Source organism: Chionomys nivalis, chromosome 7 (assembly GCF_950005125.1).
Source record: "Chionomys nivalis chromosome 7, mChiNiv1.1, whole genome shotgun sequence".
Lineage (NCBI taxonomy): Eukaryota > Metazoa > Chordata > Mammalia > Rodentia > Cricetidae > Chionomys > Chionomys nivalis.
The window spans coordinates 8,576,532-8,597,238 of NC_080092.1; the positions used below are offsets into that span (position 1 = coordinate 8,576,532).

The window sequence follows — 20,707 nt, forward strand, 5'->3', positions numbered from 1 at the left end:
TGACAACCAATTTTAACTCAGGAGCAATGAGATGTCCAGGGCAGGATATCAGCACAGGCAATTACTTACGCTACTCCCCGCATTATTCGCAATGTCTATGGCCGGTATTTATGACTTCCAATATGCGACATCATGGAAGAATTCCGGGGAGGCTGGGAGACCCCTTACCTCGCTGCACTACAGCTGATGACCTGCCCCCATTTCCCCCAAGAGGCAGCTGTACCCCCGTTAGGAGGTTGACTCCTTGGCACCTCAAATCTCCCAGCTCTTGTGCTAAATGAGAAAGCACTGAACTTTGGTCTTGCTTTGAAGGGCTGAAAACATTTGGTGGAAGTTCAAAAAATCAGCTTTGGAATGGATTTGCCTCCAGTAACATCAGCAGCCAGGCAAATGTCCTATCCCCCCCCCAAGCCTTCGCAGATCCCTCCCCCACACTGTGTGTGTGTGTGTGTGTGTGTATTATCAGCTAAGCGTCAATTAGGTCTCAGTGGCACTTGTTTTAACCTTCTCTCTCCCACCTGACAAAGATGCTCTGTGTAGAAACTAAACCTTCATTTGTTTGTAGAAGCAGGACTTTTTGATGCAAAACAATTTATTCTCTCTCTTTCTTACTGTGGGAACTACATGATACACTCACTAGAATGCCCTTGCTTCTTCAAGTGTGTGTGAGTTGGATGTTACAACTCTACATAAACAAAAGCTGAACATATCACACATATGTGTATATTTACCTGTAAAAATATGTATGTGTTATATGCTCAGTTTTTGTATATAAATGATATACCATATATCATATATATGATATCACACATACACACACATATATGTAATGTATGTTTTATGTTTGTGAAGGATGAAGTGTTCACTGCCCCACCAAGTCATCTTCTTTATTATTTGAAGACCCAATACACAGTGAATGGCACTTTTCTGCATTGGAAACAAATTTTAAAACTCGATACATCTCTCTGGTGTTTACTTTCACATTTATTGCAGCTCCATGCCGAGGCCATATTTCCAGAATTGCTGGGATGTGCCAAGTCCTTACATAATCATCACCTGTCTCTGTCACCTCAGGAAGTAAATGACAAGGGATTGTCTCCTTCCGCTGGAAATTTGTTTTGATATGGCATTAAGATAGTGTTCTCAGTTTGTTTGTGGTATCAATAGGAGTTCTGTGTGTCTCCTGTGCTTGCTTTTCCTAGAAACAGGGACACTAAAGGGGGCCAAAGAAGACGCCAGGTAAAAACTGCTTCCCAAGGATGCCGTGGTACCAAGCAAACTCCAGTTCATTCCACAAGGTTTTGTGGTTCCTGAGCTGACCCGGAACTCATACCATGGCTGGGGATGACACTGAATTTGCGATCCATCCACCCCTACTCAGCCAATGACGGGACTGCATGCCATGCTGAGTTTATTCAGTCTGAGACTCAAGCTTCATATGTGTTCCACAAGCACTTTACCAACCGAGCCACATATGCAGATCCAAAGGCGGCTTCTAACCTGTATCACACCCCAGATGCCTTTCTCAGCAGAATCAAGGGGGAGAGGAAGAAAGGTGTTTAGATTTCACCTGGCTGACGCTCTGTAAGAGCACTAAGATCCATGACTACAAAGTATTATCACAGCACAAACTTCATTCTCAGTGGGATAATTTGATTCACAAATCAGTTCACAAAAGCAAGGTTATTCGAAGTGAAATGTAGAACGGGTGGCCGGTGGGGAGACAGCGAATCCTAATTACAGCCTCATTGTCCCTGTGTTCTCGGGCACATATGGCCATTTAATCACTGAGTGTGACAACCTTGGCAGATGTTGCCAGACCTGGTTATTGATATAAATTGCTATTCTCATGTGGAAATGGCACAGCAAAGAGTTAAAACAGTGTCTGCATTCATCCGCAGGGAAATGGGGGTCTCCACAAGCATCTGGAACTACAAGACAAGATGCTACTGGGACAAGGTTGACTCTTTCCTCATACTCCACAAGGAAAGGAGGGGAGGGACAGACAGCCTTCTAAGAATGGGAGACAAATATCCTGAACACACTTCACATGCACAGGATCGTTGTTGGAAAAGCTTGCGCACCCAGCAAGCAGCAAACACATTCACATTTAACATGTATTTTACAAACATACTCAAAAGGTGTATCAGACTAGGTGGTGCATGTCCGTAATGCAAGCATCCAGACTAGCCTCAGCTCCACATGGGGCAACAAAGGAGGATTCTATTCCATATAAGATGTTTTGGCTTTTGTGAGGTGCTGCGATGGGACCCAGGGATGTGTATACGCTAGGTCAAGGGCTCCACCCCCTGACCTACATACCTAGCTAGCACCCTGGTTTCCATGTTTGGTGTCTAAGTATTGCACATACCTATGTAGTCAGATCTTTTTCTTCAGGACCACCAGCTCACTGATAATGACAGAGAGACTATATTAATTATGTAAGTTCAGCGGGTAGCTTAAGCTTATTTCTAATCTAGCTCTTAGAACTTAAATTAACCCATATCTTTTCAATTATATGACTTGGTTGCCTTTTCTCCATCCATGTTGCTTACTCTCTATCTTCTGGCCATTCTGCTCTTCTTCCTAGTGTTGTGTGGAACCCGCCACCCCGGCTCCTGCATTGGCTAGCTTATGCCCCGAAATAAACACACGGAAACTGTATTTTTTTAAACACTGACTGGCCCATTAGCTCCAGCCTCTTATTGGCTAGCTCTTACATATTGATCTAACCCATTTCTAATATTCTGTGTAGCACCACGAGCTGGCTTACCAGGAAAGATCTTAACCTGCGTCTGTCTGGAGTGGGAGAATCATGGCGACTCCCTGACTCGGCTTCTTTTTCCCAGCATTCTGTTCTGTCTACTCCGCCTACCTAATTTTCTGTTTTATCAGGGCCAAGCACATTTCTTTATTAATTAACCAATGAAAGCAACAGATAAATACAAGACCCACCTCCATCATCCTAGAACTGAAAATCCTGCCTAGATATTGACTATTCAGATTTTTATTAAACCAATCAGAGTGATAACTTTCCACCATTCATAAGAGAAGGAAACGTCATCAGCTGAATGCCCATTGGATTTAAAAAAAAAAAAAACAGTATTTCTTAACCTGGCATACTATAGAGCAGTAGAAACAAGAGGCAAATACATCATTTCTACATCCACATCACCTGTGGAGTTAAAGGGCTGAGGAACACTGTCCTGGAGAGTTATGTTAACATGGCAGAAGCCAGAGTTTTCTGAAAGCAGAGAAGCTGAGGTGAGAAAATATCTCTCTAAGATCCGGCTGTAGGACATTTTCTAGTCCTACTAGTGACTGATGGAGGAGAGCACAGGCCATTGTGGGTGGTGCCATCCCTGGGCTGATGGTCCTGGGTTCTATAAGAAAGCAGGCTGAGCAAGCCATGTAAGCAAATCAGTAAGCAGCACCCCTCCATGGCTATGGATCAGCTCTGGCCTTTAGGTTCCTGCCACTGAGTTCCTACTCTCACTGCTCTTGATGAAGAACTGACAAATGTTACCGTGGGTGAAGCAAACCCTCTGTTACTCGAGTTGTTTTGGTCATGGTGTTTCATCACAGCAACAGTAATGCTAACTAAGACAAACACACACACACACACATTTTAGGTAAATAATGATAATAATAGTGAGCTGAAACTGTAAGTTAGGAACAGGGCCTGGTTTCTGAAGTCTCTATTCACAACCATTCTATAAGTGTGCCCGTTCAAAGCTAACGGAGGCTGACAAGAACATGTCTCAAAATAAAAGATAAAAGGTGTCAGAACATGGCTCAGAGGTACAGCGTTGTCTAGAATGTGTGAGGCCCCATGTCGAACCCCCACCATTGCAAAAACCAAAAAAATAAAAATTTTTATAAATGATGCATGTTGGAAATGGACAGCTCTTTCTCCCTCTACAGGAACATTTGGTTCTGGGGATGTGGTTCAGTTGACAGAGTGTTCACCTTCTGCATGGTGCATAAGGCCTGTGTTTGACCTCCAGCGTAGCATCAACCAGTCACGGGGCACTGGGGAGGAGGAGGGAGGAGAATTGCAAGGTCATCTTCAGGGACAAGGGGTGCTTTAGAACAACCGATGCTACATGAGATTCTACGTGTGTGCATATCATATCCACCTCCCAACTCTCTCTCCTTCACATACATTTGTATGTATAAGTATGTATACGATGGGGGGAGGGGAACATAAATCAAATAAAAACAAAAACCAAGGATATGACTCAATGGTAGAGTGCTTATCTATAGAATGTGTGAGCCCCTAAGTTCAATCCTGTGGTACTGACATGGGAGGATAGGGAATCTTTATACTCATTTATAATGATCTTATCCTTTATCTTCTTCTGTGGAAGCTGTGGTAGGGACCTACTGAAATAGGCCCCACCCTACCGACATACTGCTCCTTTACTAGTTTGAAAATATTCCCACACAAAAGCACAAAACAACACTCATCTAGGAATAAAACAAAACACCAAACACTAAAATTCCATAGCAACCACACTGTAACTTCACAGGATGAGAACAGTGGGGCCTAATGCTGCTCTTTGTCCTGGTACCTCATAATCGCCTCCGATTGAGAAGGGCAAGCTTGATGAGGCCGTTTGCAGTGGGAGAGTATACAGTTGAGGCGGGGCTTGTTCCTATAACCCTACCTGGGAACTCTTACTTCCTCTTGGTCAGTGCCAAATTATCACAGTTACTTATAGACATATACACAAATCACCTGCGACTATTTCTAAAGCCCTGTTTTCATCAATGTGTGTGTGTCTGTCTACGTCAGCGTATGCCATGTGTGGGCAAGCACTGGGAGAGGCCAGAGCAGCAGACCCTGGAGCTAGAGTTGCAGATGGCTGGGAGCTGCTCAACCTCGTTGCTGCAAACAGAGCTTGGATCCTGTGGGAGAATGTCAGGGGCTCGTGACTGTTGAGTCGTCTTCTTAGCCACACCAGTGTGTATTTAGAACAGTTCTCTACAGAATGGTTTGCCTTAACACTACAAATAAGGGCCAGTGAGGAGTCCTTTTTAGAAAACCAGATTTGGCTTCTCTAGAAAGTTCTGCCTGTCCCCTCAGCACAGGCACAGAAAGCCTCCTCCTTGCGTGAGTGTGACCCAGTGGCACCACGGTAAGGAATGTTTCTCTAGACGCTGCCACAAACAAGCATCGCATTCAGTATCTTTTCAGTGATCATAAGGACAGGGCCAGGGAGAAGGTTCAGCACATAAAGTGCACAGTACACATGCACGAGGTCTAAGTAAAAGCACCCAAAATCATGCACAAAGCTGGGTGAGGGGAGGCACAGCCGTAATCACAGTGCTGAGAAGGCAGAGACAGGGATTCCTAGGGTTCACTGGGCAGCAACCCTAGCCACCAAATTCCTGAGCTACAAGTTCAGTGAGAGACCTTGTCTCAAAAAAAATAAAAGCAAAAGAAGGCTCAGTGCTCAAGAGGTCTTCCTGCTCCTGCAGAGGAAGCGTGTTCATTGCCAGCATCCACAGCAGGAGGCTCTCATCCACCTGTAATTCTGCTTCCAGGAGACCTCCTCCTCCTTCTGGCCTGTCGGAGTTCCTGGACGCACAGTGCACATGCATGCTTAAAAATAAAATAAATCCTTAGAATAATAAAAAAGTTAAATGCAAAGTGAGCGGTACATTCTTGCCCTTCCTTCCGAAGCATGCGGGTATAGTCATGTTTACACAGACACGTGTGTAAGAACACACATACACATGTACAAGAACAGAATACTAACTATAAGACCAATAAATACTCATTATTTACTGTGGAATTTTCTGAAAATTTGGAAAAGAAAAAGAAAAAGCCATTTTTTGTTTCCACACCACAGAAAACATGTAAGGCTTTACTGTAAATCCATCCACTTGATGGTATTTTCCATGACTTACAGAATGAAAATGCCATCAACACACAAATGGCATTTTCCCATATAAACTACCCATTATCTTCTGTGCTTTGCAATAACATACCAGGGATGTTTGTGGCTGCACCAGAAATTAACAGGTTGCATCATTCATGTTGTGATCCTACTTTAAGAAGAAACCATTTCTTCTTGCACTGCACTAAATAATAATGCCACAGTGAAGATCTCTCTCTGCCTTTGGTTCCAGGAGCACATCTCTGTCCAACAAGTGAGGCTGATTCAACACAGGCTCTGTTTTTAAAGGGAAGATCTCATATCCCGAGCTGGGGAGACCACTCAGTGTGTAATGCAAATACAAATCCAATGTAATATTCTAACACTTGTTGAGAAGCAAGAAAGATGGAAAGTGGAGACTCTCTGGAAGCCTGCAGGCTAGCTAGCCTGTGGGGCAAACAAGTAACCTGTCTCAAGCAATCGAAGACTGACATATGAATACACACACACACACACATCTCAAATCCTAGAAGCCTACACTCCTCCATACTCCTACAAGAGTATAAAAGATACTCCATCTTACCCTGGGTGTTATTTTTCCAAACCTTCCTTCTTGGAATAGCTGTCTCTTGGCTGGGCCCCTGTCACTAGGTAAGCCATGGGGAAACATGTCTGTGCCTTTCTCCAGTGTCTGAATTTATTAAATAGCAGTAAAATCACAAGGTTTAACAGGTTTCAATTTGCCAGCTACTTCTGCCTGCCCTGGTCATCTGGCTGAGGGGACGTAGATTCTTGCATTTCAGTGTCAATTACTAATATTCAACACATTAAAGAGGCTGCGGTGGAGTTTCACAGGTTTCTGAAGCGGCCTGAGGGAGAGCCTGCACCAACAAGATAACAAACTTGACCGACGCTGGGAGGGAGCTGCTGGTGGGGCAGATGGAGTCAGGATTTGTGAGCCAAGCTGCAGAAGTTCATGTGCAAGAACGGTTGCCTTGGGTCCGAGAATAGAAGACAGCAATCTCAGGACCAGGTCCATTCGGTAAATAGGTAGGCAGGCAGGCTGGCGAGTCTCACATCAGGAGATCAAGCCCAGCTGAAGCCCCGGAGGCAGCTGGGAAGTCCTCCACCTGTCGGTCCCTAAAACACCAAGCATCAGATGAGAGGTTGGTGTGTTAGGTGTCTGTCACTGGATAGGGAGCAGACAAGGGAGCTTCACCCTTCCCTTCGTTTGCTATGTCAGCTAAGTTCTTGGACCTGTTTTTCTGCAACACGCCCGTGAGCTTCTACAGTCTCAATTCACCTCAACAAAGAAGGGTTACCAGAAATAAGCCAACCGTCAGTCTGTTCTGGAGAGGTGGTGCCTGGACAGATGGTGCAGTTTCTGGGTCCACCCAGGACTGCGATCATCTTACCTCAAAACGGATTCACAAGCTCCCTATAAAATGGAGGACTCTACAGAGAAACCCTGTCTCGAAAAACAAAAAACAAAAAACAAAAAACAAAAAAAAAAAAAAATGGAGGACTCCTAGGGGAAGCCACAGCCTGAAAGAAACCAGTTTCCTATGCTACACAGTAGCTTCCAGGAAGACACAGCCTCGGCTCAACGTTCGGCTTTGCTTGCCTCCACACCACAGCAGACTGAATTAGCCCAGAGGAGCGCAAACCCTTTGGAAAGCAAAGGAGGTAATGGGAAGAGATTTAAATCTAAGCTTACTTAACCTAAGTGGCTAGTGGCTGCCCATTTTGTTTTAATTGCCTTTTAAACTAAAATCAATGTTAAATTACCTGAACAACACACCCCGCACAACCACACAAGGAGAATTCTTCAAGTGCCTCCTCAGAGTCGTTGGCTCCTGTCTGTCTGAGTGACAGAGAGAGTCATCTCTCTGCCTTGCACAGCAAGGCCTTTGAACCGTGGAGTCTGACTGAAAGGTTCCAAGGATGGCCTGCCAGCCCTGGGATGAGCTGAGTCTCTTGACGCAGGGACAGAGTCCCTGCTCGGAGGGCAGTCTGGGAAGTTAGCAAGTGGAGATTGGCACCTGGTCCGCTTTGCCTTCTTGCTTTTTCCCGCCCTTTTTTCTTTGCCTTCCTTCCTTCCTCTCCATCTTTCCTTTCTTCCTCTCTCACCCTTTGTATTCCTTTTTGTGCTCTGATAAAACACCATGACCCAAAACAACTCATGGAAAAAAAGAGTTCATTTTTGGATTATGGTTCTAGACGGGGACTCCATCATGGGTGGGGGGGCATGGCAGCACGTGGCCGCAGCTAGACGCTGAGAGATCCCCTCTCCAACCACACATACAAAGCACAGAGTGCAAACTGGAAGTGGGTGGGGCTATCTACACTCAAAGCACACCTCGGCGGTGTGTGTCCTTAGCAAGGCTCCACTTCCTCAAGCTCTAGAATGTCCCAAAGCAACAGAATCAATCAGGGACCTAGTATTCAAATAGGTGAGGGTATGGGAGACATTTCTCATTCAAACCAATGCACTCTCCCAGTCCTTCCTTCCTGGCTCTCTGCCTCTTTCTGTTTCTTTCTCGTTCATCCTTTCTTTCCCTTCCTCACCTACTTACCTTCCTTCTTTCATTCCTTCCTTTCTTCCACCCCCTCTCTTCCTCCTCCTTCTTTTCCTTTCACTAGAAACTGGCTATCTTAATAGACACTGGAGTTACCTCTGACCTGTAGCTTGCACCATCCACTCAGGAAGTATTCCAAGAAGCCAGGCTAGTCAGGCCACATTCTCCAGCACCTGGTCCCAGAAAGGCAGCACACATCTCGAGCAGGACACCAGCTGGGATTGATTGGTGAGTAACTGACAGCACCTCCAATGTTCCTTCCCGCTGTCAACTTGCACGGAAACAGAGAAATCTCAACATTCTATAGGGTCCGCACCTGCTCATTCTGCCATGAGCAACCTCCAGTTGGGAGGATGGGTGAAGGACAGAGGCCTTTAGTCAGGAAAGAAGCAACAGGAAAGGGGCAGAGGCCAGCAGCCTCCCACCAGGGTACCCCGAAGCCTTCCATTGTTTTCTACCACTAAGGTTCCCCACTATGCCACCTGTGTTTGAGTCTCCACCAAAACACAAGCAGAGGCTTCTGACTCGCTGCCACAGTGAGCTCTGACGGACGTCATCAACTTTCTTTGTTCACAGTTAGCCCATTTTTCTCTATTCCCACGGGTATAATTTCTCTTTGGTTCTGTCTTAACTAAACACAATGGACAATCCATGACCCAAACAGAGCTCATGACTGAAATAAGACAGACATTTCTGACTTTTGTAACCATTGTGGGGAATCAGTCATGATACAATGGAGAGAAAACAGGGACACAAGCCTGAGAGACGATTCTGGAAGTCCCAGGCAGCACCTGTATTAAAGATATAAGGCTGGTTGACTGATTATGCTTGCTGTTGTTGCTGAGAACTGGAATGTAGCAGATTATTTGGGGTCCCCTTTACCCCCTTAATAATCATTCATTGCCCACCTGAGTCCATTCCCTTTGGTGTGAGAACTGTCTTTACATCAACACGTTGTTAGCATCTATTACTGCATAGATCTGTTCCTTGATTCTGTTTCACTAGAACGGAGCAGATATCATCTCTCCCACATCATGGCCACAGAAGGCAGGCATGTGCTCTGCCAATCAGTTGTCTCAAGGAAGAGGCAAGGTCAAGAATGGCCAGAAAACAAAATAGGCACTTAGGTAGAAAGAGAGATGCAGTGTGAGTTAAGGTCCTTGAACGCTGAAGCTGTAAGAGAAACATTCTTGGGTATCAGAAGGACCTTGTGGCTCTGTCCTGGAGATACAGAGAGGTACAACACATGCTGACACTCATTTTATTGCAGTTTTTACAGGTTACAACACAGCTGTGCAAAGCAGGGGAAAGTCACGGAGATTTCCCTCTCGGTTCCTGCGTTCTTCCTATTACACATAAGCAGAATTCCCTTAGGAGGACATTATACAGTCATGAAAAAGATGGTCAATCACCCTTTGCCCAAGTGTCTTATGGAGGAAGGTCATTGGCTAATAAAGAAACTGCCTTGGCCCATCTGATAGGGCAGAATTTAGATAGGCGGAGTAAACAGACCAGAATGCTGGGAGGAAGAGGAAGTGAGCTCAGATGCAGGGCAGCTCCTCTGAGGGACAGACGCCATGCTCTCCTCTCCAGAGCAGATGCAATGAAGCTCTGACCCAGGATGGACGTAGGCTAGAATCTTCCTGGTAAGCGCACCTCAACGTGCTACACACATGAATAGAAATGGGCCAAGCAGTGTTTAAAAGAATACAGTTTGTGTGTCATTATTTTGGGGCATAAGCTAGCCAGGCAACCATGAGCTGGGGCGGCAGGAACACAGCCCACAGCTCCTACTACAAGTGTCCTTCCCAGTAAGGGAGTATGTCACCATGTGGAAGACACAACAGGATGCTGTCTGACTCCTGGTCCAATGACTTGATTGCCTCTGAGCTGTGCACAGGAGTGGAGATGTTGAGTGCTTCTGAGTGTTCTTTTCTGAGGGTTACAAAATGCAATGCTTGCCATGCACGAAGGCCATGAAGGAGCTCAGGTCATGTCAGCTATGTCTACTGTAGAGATGTCAGTCACATCCCTACCCTCTGCAGAGTTTTGGGAAGGCTGTCCCTCTTATATCTTCCCTCAATCAAGCACTGTCCAGCAATCACATGTATAGTTTAGCTGGAACATCTCCCAAAGGTGTGGGATTTGGAGAGAGACAAAGTGTTGAGTTTGAGTATCTGGACTTAGACCTGAGGTATCTTATGATGTCACCTGTAGGCTGGGGAGATGGCACAGTTGGTATAGTTGGTTAAATGCTAGCTCCACAAGCATGAACACCTGAGTTGATTCTCAGACCAATGTCGGAAAAGTCAGGCATTGTGGTACACGAATAGTCCCAGTGATGGGGAGGTGAAGACAGGCAAATCCCTGGGACTCCCTGGCCAGCCAGTCCAGACAAAGAGTTCCAGGTGAGTGAGAGACTGTCTCAGCACACAAGGGGAAGAGAGACTGAGAAAGAAATCTGAGGTTGACTTCAGGCATCTACATGCCTACAGGAGCATATGCATGGGTAGCCTTTCCAAACATGTATACAAATACAGAGACAAGCTAAACTAAATCAATGACCAAGGTGACTATAGAGAGGGGGAGAGAGGCGTCTGGAATGGAAAGAAGAAGGAGGGACTAGGGAAGAACCTATTGGCCCCAGAGAAAGATAGATTTGGACACATTGCTCCCTTGACTGGTCTCTTGTGATTTGAATGTGAAATGTCCCCACAGGCTCTTGGTTTGATCACTTGGTCCCCTGCAGCCAGTGCTATTTAGGAAATGATGGAGGAGGGTTATATGTCTATTGGTTAATAAAGAAACTGCCTTGGCCCTTTTGATAGGACAGCAGCTTAGATAAGTGGAGTAGACAGAACAGAATGCTGGGAGAAAGAAGCCGAGTCAGGCAGTCACCATGATTTTCCCACCCGACACAGACGCAGGTTAAGATCTTTCCTGGTAAGCCACACCTCGTGATGCTACTCAGATTATTAAATATGGGTTAAAGCAAGATGTGAGAATTAGCCAATAAGAGGCTAGAACTAATGGGCCAGGCAGTGTTTAAAAGAATACAGTTTCCGTGTAATTATTTTGGGTGTAAAGCTAACCATGCGGGGGTGCCGAGCGCTGGGAAAGCTGCCCACCGCTCATACTACAAGGAAGTAGAGCCTCACTTGAGGAGATGGGTGACCTGGGAGCCCAGTCTTTAGCTGTCATAGCCAGGCCCCCCATTTTTTCCCCTTTGCTTCCTGGCTGCATCTATTTCCTCTGACTCCTGCGACATGCCTTCCCCATCATGCCTGCCTACATCCTTTCTTAAACTGGTAAGTACAAGCAATCCTTCCTTCCGAACATTGCTGCCTGTCAGCTGTTTCCTCACAAAAGTGATAAAGGAACTCTATGTGGTCCCCCTTAACTCCAGGCTCCTTCCCCAACCAGACATGCTTCCAAGCCAAGCCAACTTTCTGAGATGCCCCAGTCACATTCCTCATACCACACACCACAACTACCACACGCAGCTGAGACCATTCAGAACATAGCCAACCTACGTCCTACGAAAGTGTCTCAGGTCCTTTGCCTCGCAGACAAAGTACCCCTTGTTAGGATGAATGGGCCACTACCCTGTTGCCCAAAATCCTTTGTTTTTCTTTTCCTATTTTCGTGTGTGTGTGTGTGGTGGATGTGCACGTATATTTGTATGTATGTGTGAGCATATGGAGGCTCCAAGTTGGTGTTAAGAATAATGTTTCCAGGCTCATCCCCCTTATTCACAGAGATAGGGTCCCTCAGCCAAGCCCAGCATTCACTGTTGCAGTCAGTCTCTCTAGATAGCTTGCTCTGGAGATCCTCTGTCTCCATCAATGGCAGTAGGAATTACAGGAGGGCCCCTGTGCCCTGCTAGCATGTAGGGTGGGTTTCTGGGGATCCGAGTCCCAGTCCTCATATTTGCATGCATGGAGCCATCTCCTCAGCTCAAGGCTCAATGTCTTTCAGGGCTCATTGACCAGCTGTTAGGCTGCTCAGCACTAAGAAAATACAGATTTTCCAGCCATAAGATTACCCTGCATTTCTTTATTTGTTTGTTTGTTTGTCATTCATTCATTCCTTTCACCTGAAACATAGGGATGTATTCTGACAAGAAACACAGAATGACTGATGTATCCATTCTTTTGACATCATCTATGTGAATAGCTGCTGGAAACATCAAACCCTTGTTAGGCTAAGAATTCTAAAGATAACCACAGCAAGAAAAGAACAAAGACGATTATAACATAAACTAGTATTGTAATTGCCTCCATTAGTGGCAGAGAGCGGCTGACCCCATGTGCTATCTGGGATGGGACAGTCAGAGTAAATTTTCAGAGAATGCAAAAGGCGGTAAAGAGCACGCTGGATTCTAACGTAGGCATGGGGGCTTGTCCAGCATTCCTCCACATATCCAAGAGAAAGGAGAGTCCAAGGATGGGAAATAGTTTGTAAGAAGATGCAAACACATAGCTTCATCAGCTGATTGTAGGGCAGAGGCTGGGGAGCCTCAGGGACCCCCTTATCTTAGCTTCCCTTGGCTGGGATTCAAGTCAGGCACCACCATGATCTGCTTTTTTGTTCATGAGTTCTGGGGTTTGATATAGACCCTCATAGTTGCTTGACCAGGTCACTACCAGTTGGGCTTTCTAACGGGCCCTGGAGCCTTAGTCTAAGTGCACAAATCTTTTCATTCTCGTGACTCCAGCAGTACAGTAGGGATTAACCCTGGTGATGCAGGGGAATAATTTTGCCTTCTTCTCTTCCATTCAAGTTATCAATAAATTATTCTTAACTTAAAATGCTTTAAATAAATAATTTCAGAATCTAATCATCTGTTTTCCCAGAAATGGTTTAAGTGAAGATGAAGAAATTATTTTACCAATTATTATTTGTAAAATAACCTGCAGTAGAGGACCCAGGAGCAAGGCACTCAGAGCAAATGGGCTTCTAGGATTCTCAAGCACGCTAACCGCTCTGCAGGGAGGACCTAGAGATTCCATTCAGCACCCCTCTGTCGAACGCCCGATGTCCCTGGGGGAGGGGCAGACATAAATAAGTTCTTTAATATTTCTGTTTTCTCAGCTATAAAATATGCTCTTCTCAGAAGAGGAATATGAAAAATGTGAAGAAGAAACCTGACTCTGTTTGTTTGTTTGTTGTTGCATTGAATTATGTGTATGTCTGTGCATCTGAGCTGGGGTGTGTGCACGAGTGCAGCTGTCCATGGAGGCCAGAAGAGGGCATCGGATGCCCTGGAGCTGGAGTTACTGGCAATTGTGAATTGAGAATAAACTCAGGTCCTCTGCCAAAACAGTACACATTCTTAACTACCGAGCCATCCCTTCAGCCCCTAGGATTTCTGTTTTTCCTTTTTGATCACATTCTATTTTCTTCAGATTTTATCACATGTCTAGTCTGCAATTTGTGGGACAAATGCATCCTAGGATAGCTATGAATGTGGCCCAACACATTTGTAGACCACAACATCCCATGTCATAGTCTCAAAACATTAGACAGCCATTTCAGACAAAGGGAAGACAGGCTGCACCTTCAGACTTAAGAACATTTTTAAAAAGAAAAATAGGAAGTGGTGTTTTAGTTTACTGTTTGTAGGAAGTGGTGTTTTAATTTGCTGTTTGCCATATTCTATACTAATTACTACTCACAGTAGATGAGATCCACATATTATCTGGAGAGGTTCTGCAGCCATAGAGAGAAGAATCTACAGCAGAGAAGCTAGGTTGGGCCTCTCAGGGTCTCTCTTAAACTTTATGTGCATCTGTGCTTGTCACCTTTGTTTTCATTGTGGCTTCGGGTTTTTGTTGAGTTCTCTTTCCTTCCTTCCTTCCTTCCTTCCTTCCTTCCTTCCTTCCTTCCTTCTTTCTTTTTTTTTCTAAGTGCTGGGGGCCAAACTCTGACCCCTGGGCCTTCTGGCACTCACTGTACTGCTGAACTAAGTTCTCAACCCTTATTATCTGTTAACAAGAGCAGGACACCTTCTCTCCACAGCTTGTGCTTCAGGAAGCAAGCTCTCTCACCCTTCAGCTAAGGACCCCTGTCCCAGCACGGAGGTCTACTCCAGATGCACCTTCTGCAGATTGGAGAGTGCAGCTTCTCTTAACTTAACTGTCCAGACAGACATATCTATGTGTCCTTATTTAGCTCTGAAAGGAAGAAGCAGCTTTCTTCCAGGGATGAACCACCTGGAAGATTATCCAATCCCAATTAGTTAGCTCTAAATGCATGTATATATGAGCAAGAATAAATGAACTCAGTAGGATGTATATATACATCCTACTGAGTTCATTTATATATACATATTACTGTGTGTATGTATATATATAAGCACAATAATAATTAAAGAAGAAGTCTTGAATTTGAGAGAAAGTAGTGGGTATGAGAGGAGCTGAAGGTGTGAGAAATAGAGGTTGAAATGACACAAATACATTACTCAGACACAAAATTCCTAAAAAATAAATTAAAAAAAATATGAAGCTAGAAATACCCACAACACTAATAAGAATAGGTGTAGAGCAGGATAATTTTGATGATGTTACTACTGTTTCCACTCATTAGTCCACTGAATCCATATCAATTTAATTTAGTTGTATTAGCATAATTAATGAACACACTAATCCAATTTAACTTTACTAAATTTTATTATATTGAATATAATTTGTACTAATAATTAAGTTATAAGAATGATTATAATAAACTTCATTTAACGATAGTAAGGTCACTACACCACAGGAATAATAATTCCCAGTTAAGGACCTTCTGTTTCTTTGTCCTTCTGTACAAGGAAATCTAAGTCAATTTCAATTTTTTTCTTCGCTTATTCTTTAGTCTAGTTGGGACATTCTAGGAATTAAAGTGCGGGGAACAATCAGCCCCTGCTTGAACTCTGTAGTGAACACTTCTGCCCATTCTTCTTCCCCACCCTTTGTGACCTCGGAGTTCTTTCATGGAACTGGAAAAGTGGAGGGGGAAGACTATGTTCAGTCCCCAGAGACTGGGCAGCCACCCACTCAAGTTTAGACAGACTGAAGTCTGAATTCTGGCCCTGGAAAGTTCCAAGAACTTCTGCGAGTTACGTAAATGCTCCTGAACATCTGTTTCCTCCCCGATAGAAGGGGCTTAGTAGCAGCTAGTTCAGAAGTGGCTGACAGGATTGTGAAGCTAAGTAACATATGTCACTTGGGATATGGCAGACATTTGGAAATGTACAGAAGACCGGCCGATGAGTCCACAGTGTACTTGAGAAGACAGTACCCAATGATGGTTCTGAAGCTTCCGCCTCTTTGGGTGTAAGTTAGGTGCACGATGAGCCAGAAAGTTTAAAAGCAGTGGTTCCCACAAAAGCACACAGTTTCTAGCCTCTCTGTTATGTAATGGTGACTCCAACCAAAGTCTGGCCCTGATGGAGAGTCAGCAAATTCCTTTTTCTGGGAAGGGCAGACAGTAAATGTTTTCCGCATTCAAGGCCACATGTCTTACAACAGCCAGTCAATGCCAGCCTTACTGCAGAAGCAACAGCAGAAAGCGTGGCCACAAATACACAGTGTTGTGTACCCAGTCATTTATAGACCCCTCTCAGTGGGACAACTCTTGATCGAGTGGACCCTCGGACGTAGGTGAAGGGATTGCCTTGTCACTCGTTAAGTGTGTTTAGGATCTGTAAGCATCAGAAAGGCCCTGTCCAAACAATGAGTCTTTCTTTCCAAGAGAGATATGAAACAAAAGCCAGCTGGTGAGGATGTAATCTAAGGCACCAACCTTCTTAGTTCCTTTCTGTCCAGTCAGCATTTACTAGAGTGGTATCCTCAGGCACAGGGTTTGAGCGGCATGCTCCACAGGGTAACCAGGATCATGGGCAACAGCCTATAGGGTTTGGGGAGTCAATGCGACCTCACTGGGTCTCTGGCACTGGGCTTTTTATTCGCACATCCTCGAATTGTAAACCACACTGAATAAGTGCAAGGTGCATGGAGAAACCAAGTTGGTAAGCACGGGGAAGCATCAGCCTTAGGTGTTAGCTTTCGATGGGCTGGAAGCTGCTGCACAAACTATCAGAGGAGAAAAGTAATCATCAGTCTTGGCCAGCTGTGAACCCTGCGAGCGACAAAAAAGACCCACCTCGGAGAGAAGACAGAGACCTGGTCAAGGTGCAAAGAATGAGTAACTGCAGAAGGTTCCGTCCTGAACTGAGACATCTGTAGCGCACCTTCTCCTGTAGAGGCCCACGGGTCGTTGCGGAAGAGAATGAAAGAGTGGAGAGAAAGAGGCTGCAAGCAAAACGGTGTTTCAAGTCCTGCACTACCTCATGCCAGACAAAATCCGACCATGGAGAGAGGAGGTGGGCATGATATCCTGCCCATAGATAAAGAGCTTTGGTTGAGAGAGAGACAGTCACATCTTCAAGGATGTGACCTCTGGTGTTTTGTTCACACTTCAGTGGAACTCACATATCTAAGAATATATGTTTCCACAGACTCCACTGGATGAGTTGACAACAATTATAAAATGAAGGCACAGGTTGTGCAGGTAAGAAAGCGCGGTGAACTTGGGAGGCATTGGGAGAGGATGAATATGCTCAAAATGCATTGTGCAAAATTCTGAAAGACATTTTAAAACTGAGCTAAAAATCAATAGTGGCTTTCAGGCATGGTGGCATGAGTTTGTAAGCCGCATGCTGGATAAACATATTATCCCTGGGGCTCTCTGGTCAGCCACACTAGAGTACTATATGGGCTGCAGGTGACTTTGTCACAAATGGATAGATGGACTGACAGACAGATGGATGGACAGATAGAGAGAAAGGAAAGAAGCAAGATGCATGGTTCTTAATAAAAGACACTGAGGCTTTCCTTTGGTCTAACTGCGCATGTGCACACGTTTACCTGCATTTGTCTGTGAACATACAGACGCAAAGACACAGAGGCAGACACACACACACATACACACACACACACACACAATGAGAAAGGCAGACAGACAGAGGTAGGCATAGAGAGGAAATAGTGGGTTTATGAGCAGAAAGCATAGTAAGTGTCTTCTTTCTCCCCACCAAACAAAGCAAATGAACAGGAACATAGTGAACCTCACTCACCACTCCCGCTTTTTCCAAATTATCTGCTCTGCCCCACTCTGCAAACTCATACAGACTTGACCAACCACTTCGGTGGAGTAAAATCATGCCCTCATGAGAAGGAGAGATGGATTAATAGTAATAAAGCGTAACTCCAAAGAGCGATGTGTCCCGGTGCATCCAGAGCTGAGACTCACACTCTGTCTACTCTTCAGGATAATGAGACTCAAGATAAGGGATGGGAACGATTGTATCCTTCTTACAAAAGAAGATACAACGTACTAGAGCTGCAAGCGGCTTGCCCTGAGCTAAGAAACTACAGCTCAAGAACTAACCCTGGGACCTCCCTGCCAGGGGCTTAGTCCCTCGTTTGCCACTCGGCACGACTACTGTTCAATACACTTCCATCCGGTCAACTTGGCTTAAACAAATTGTGCAGGAAGGAGAAAAGGTGAAATATATTCAGCCAAGTGATTAATGCTCTTGCTGGGTAATTAAATGTTTGGAATATGAGCTGTAATCCATACAGAAGGTGTAATCAAAGCATGAGCAGGGTGACCTGACCACTCTCGGGTGAACTGCTGCAAAATACTAACAAGGGCAATGATTCGAGCACTAAATCTTCATTAAGGGGCTGTTTTCTTTACATTAAAAATGTTTTTTTGATGTTAAAAATGTGTAATTGCCCTCTATTTAAATGTCAGGCAAATGCACAGTGAGACGGTCATTCTGTAATCAGTTTGTGCCTAACATGCACTAGAATGGGGTATGACTTTAATATTATAAATAATGGTACATCAAATGCTTTCCACGGGTACACTTGTGTGTGTTCGGAGGGCTGCTTTCATAAGATAACCAGCACCTGAGTGTCTGGAGGGATGGGAGAGGCGTTAGGAACACTTGCAGTGCCATCAAGAGGACTGGAGTTTGGGGTCCCAGCACTCACCTAACAGGCCATGAGCCTGGAATTACAGTTCAAGGACGGGAGCGAAAACATGGGCCCCTAGTTCAGGAAGACTCTGCCCAAAGGAGAAAGGTGGAGAGTGGCAGAGGAGGATGCCAAGGCTTTAAGGGCGACACTGTGTATCTTTTAACGGCTCTTCAGAGAGAGACTAATTTGCACTCCCGCCATCAGTTTATGAGAATTTTATTATCACACAGTTGGCTACTGCTGATCTTGTTAGTATTTTTTTTTTTTTTTTTTTTTTTAGCTTCAGATGGAGTCATAGAATCTCACTGATTCTTAGTTTCCACAGGTGGGTGAACCACTTACAATGGAAGAGCTGCCATTGGCTGAACCCCGATCAATGTTTCTGACAATGACAATACATATTGCAGCAATAATACTGCTTGAAAGCTTGAGTACATTTTTAAGAACTAATATGGATATTTGATTCATATTAAATCAAGTGTTATGAAACATTAACCGTTTAACAATGAAAGGACAATCCCTCTTTCTGCTAACATTTAAATTTTTCGTTATTGATTTTGCCTATCTCGAGGTAATATCAAGTGGGATAGCTGTTGACGAGGAGATTTCACTTGTCCATCATGGTGATGTCCTTAGTGACAGGAGCCAATGAGAAGGTCAGATCTCTCTGAGGTGCGTGGTGGCAGTTGTCAACTCAGTGAGGTCCAGAACCATCCTGGAGACAGGTTTCTGTGCATACCTGTGGGTTGACGGAGGTGAGAATATGTGCCCACTGTAGGTGACAGCATACGCTCAGGTGGGACTCTGGACTGTACAGAAAGAAGAAACTGAGATAAGCAGGGGCTTTCATTTTTTTAGCTTCACGGCTATGGGTGCAATGTGACAACGTCCTCAATGTCTTGATGCCATGTGTTTCCCACCCTTGAGCTGTGAGCCAAAATACCTCTGCTTAGTTGCTTTTGAAGGCTGTTTTATAATAGCAACAGGAAAGGTAATGGATATACCCTCCAACAAGAGGGAATGATCTAGAGCTGCATGGGAGACGCAAAGTTTCATTTTCCCACTGTTAAGAGAATGAGGCAGACCCTGGATAGTTAGGAAGCATCGTCCACTCTGTGGAAGTGGAGCCAAGCCTGACACTAACAAACGCAGGAAGGAAACTGCATGGAAAGCCCGAGCTCTAGTGACAACATGTGACCCTATGGATCCAAGTCTAGGGCAGCCTGAGAATCTTCTAGATCAGAAAGAAACACCTTTCCTTATTGCTTGGCCCAGTGTGGGTATAGTTCCTGCTAATACTCAGAAACCTAGCTGGGATTCCATATGCTGCCTGCCATTCCCATCTCATTTTATAGTATCCTAAGAATTGAGCAAAACCTTCTAACATGCAATAGTGAAAGAATCATTATGAAGAGCAAAAATAAGAGTAAAGAAAATGTATGTATGTGCACATGTATATGTACATTTTGTGAAGGTGTGTTTATCTATGTGTGCATACTTACCAAGGACTCTATATGATAGGTAGAATATTAAATTGGTGTCACTGTTAGGACAACTGAAATCTTGTTTAAAATCTGCATATTTTGCACTTATCTTTAAAAACATAAATGGCAGGTCATTTTATATAATTTCAATATAAAAAACTGATCTATAAAGAATTATAAGAAAGTATAAGAAGCTCTTTATATAGGATTTAAATATGAGACAGGTAACTCCTTAACACTGATGATAAAAATGAAAATCTTTCATATGGAAAAGATTGTGCAAGTAAAATCAAAAGGGAAGCGGCAGTAGGCATTCATCAAATGCATAGCTGGCTCAGGTAAGCTGCTTTTAAAAACTAAGAATTTCCACACATGAGCAAAAATATAGATAAGCTTATTGCAACCGGACGAGTATTTTGCATCAATAATTCATATGAGAAAAAAATACTGCAAACCATGAATATTCAAGATGTGCAAATTGAGGCCACAATATGCCATGCGTCAAATCCAAACTCACAAAGATGGCTGATACCCAGGGCTGGCCAGGTAAAGTTGGAAGGCCGCAAATTGCTCCAGTGACTTTGTATTAAAACCATAGTAACATTTTTTGACATTAAAGATTAGCTCAACTTTTGCTCATTGTTTTTTGTCAAGAAGTTTTTATCTAATGCTGAAACTAAAGAAATACAGACAGCTTACTTATCATAGGAATAAGTATTTCAGCCAAA

The 20,707-nt window shown here is 44.3% G+C and overlaps 1 protein-coding gene across 1 annotated transcript in view; it reads right to left on the reverse strand.

The window, feature by feature from the left end:
* Positions 1-20,707, reverse strand: part of Rbfox1 (RNA binding fox-1 homolog 1) — a 1,523,799-nt gene that overhangs the window by 1,070,386 nt on the left and 432,706 nt on the right. The gene's annotated exons all lie outside the window — the stretch shown is intronic.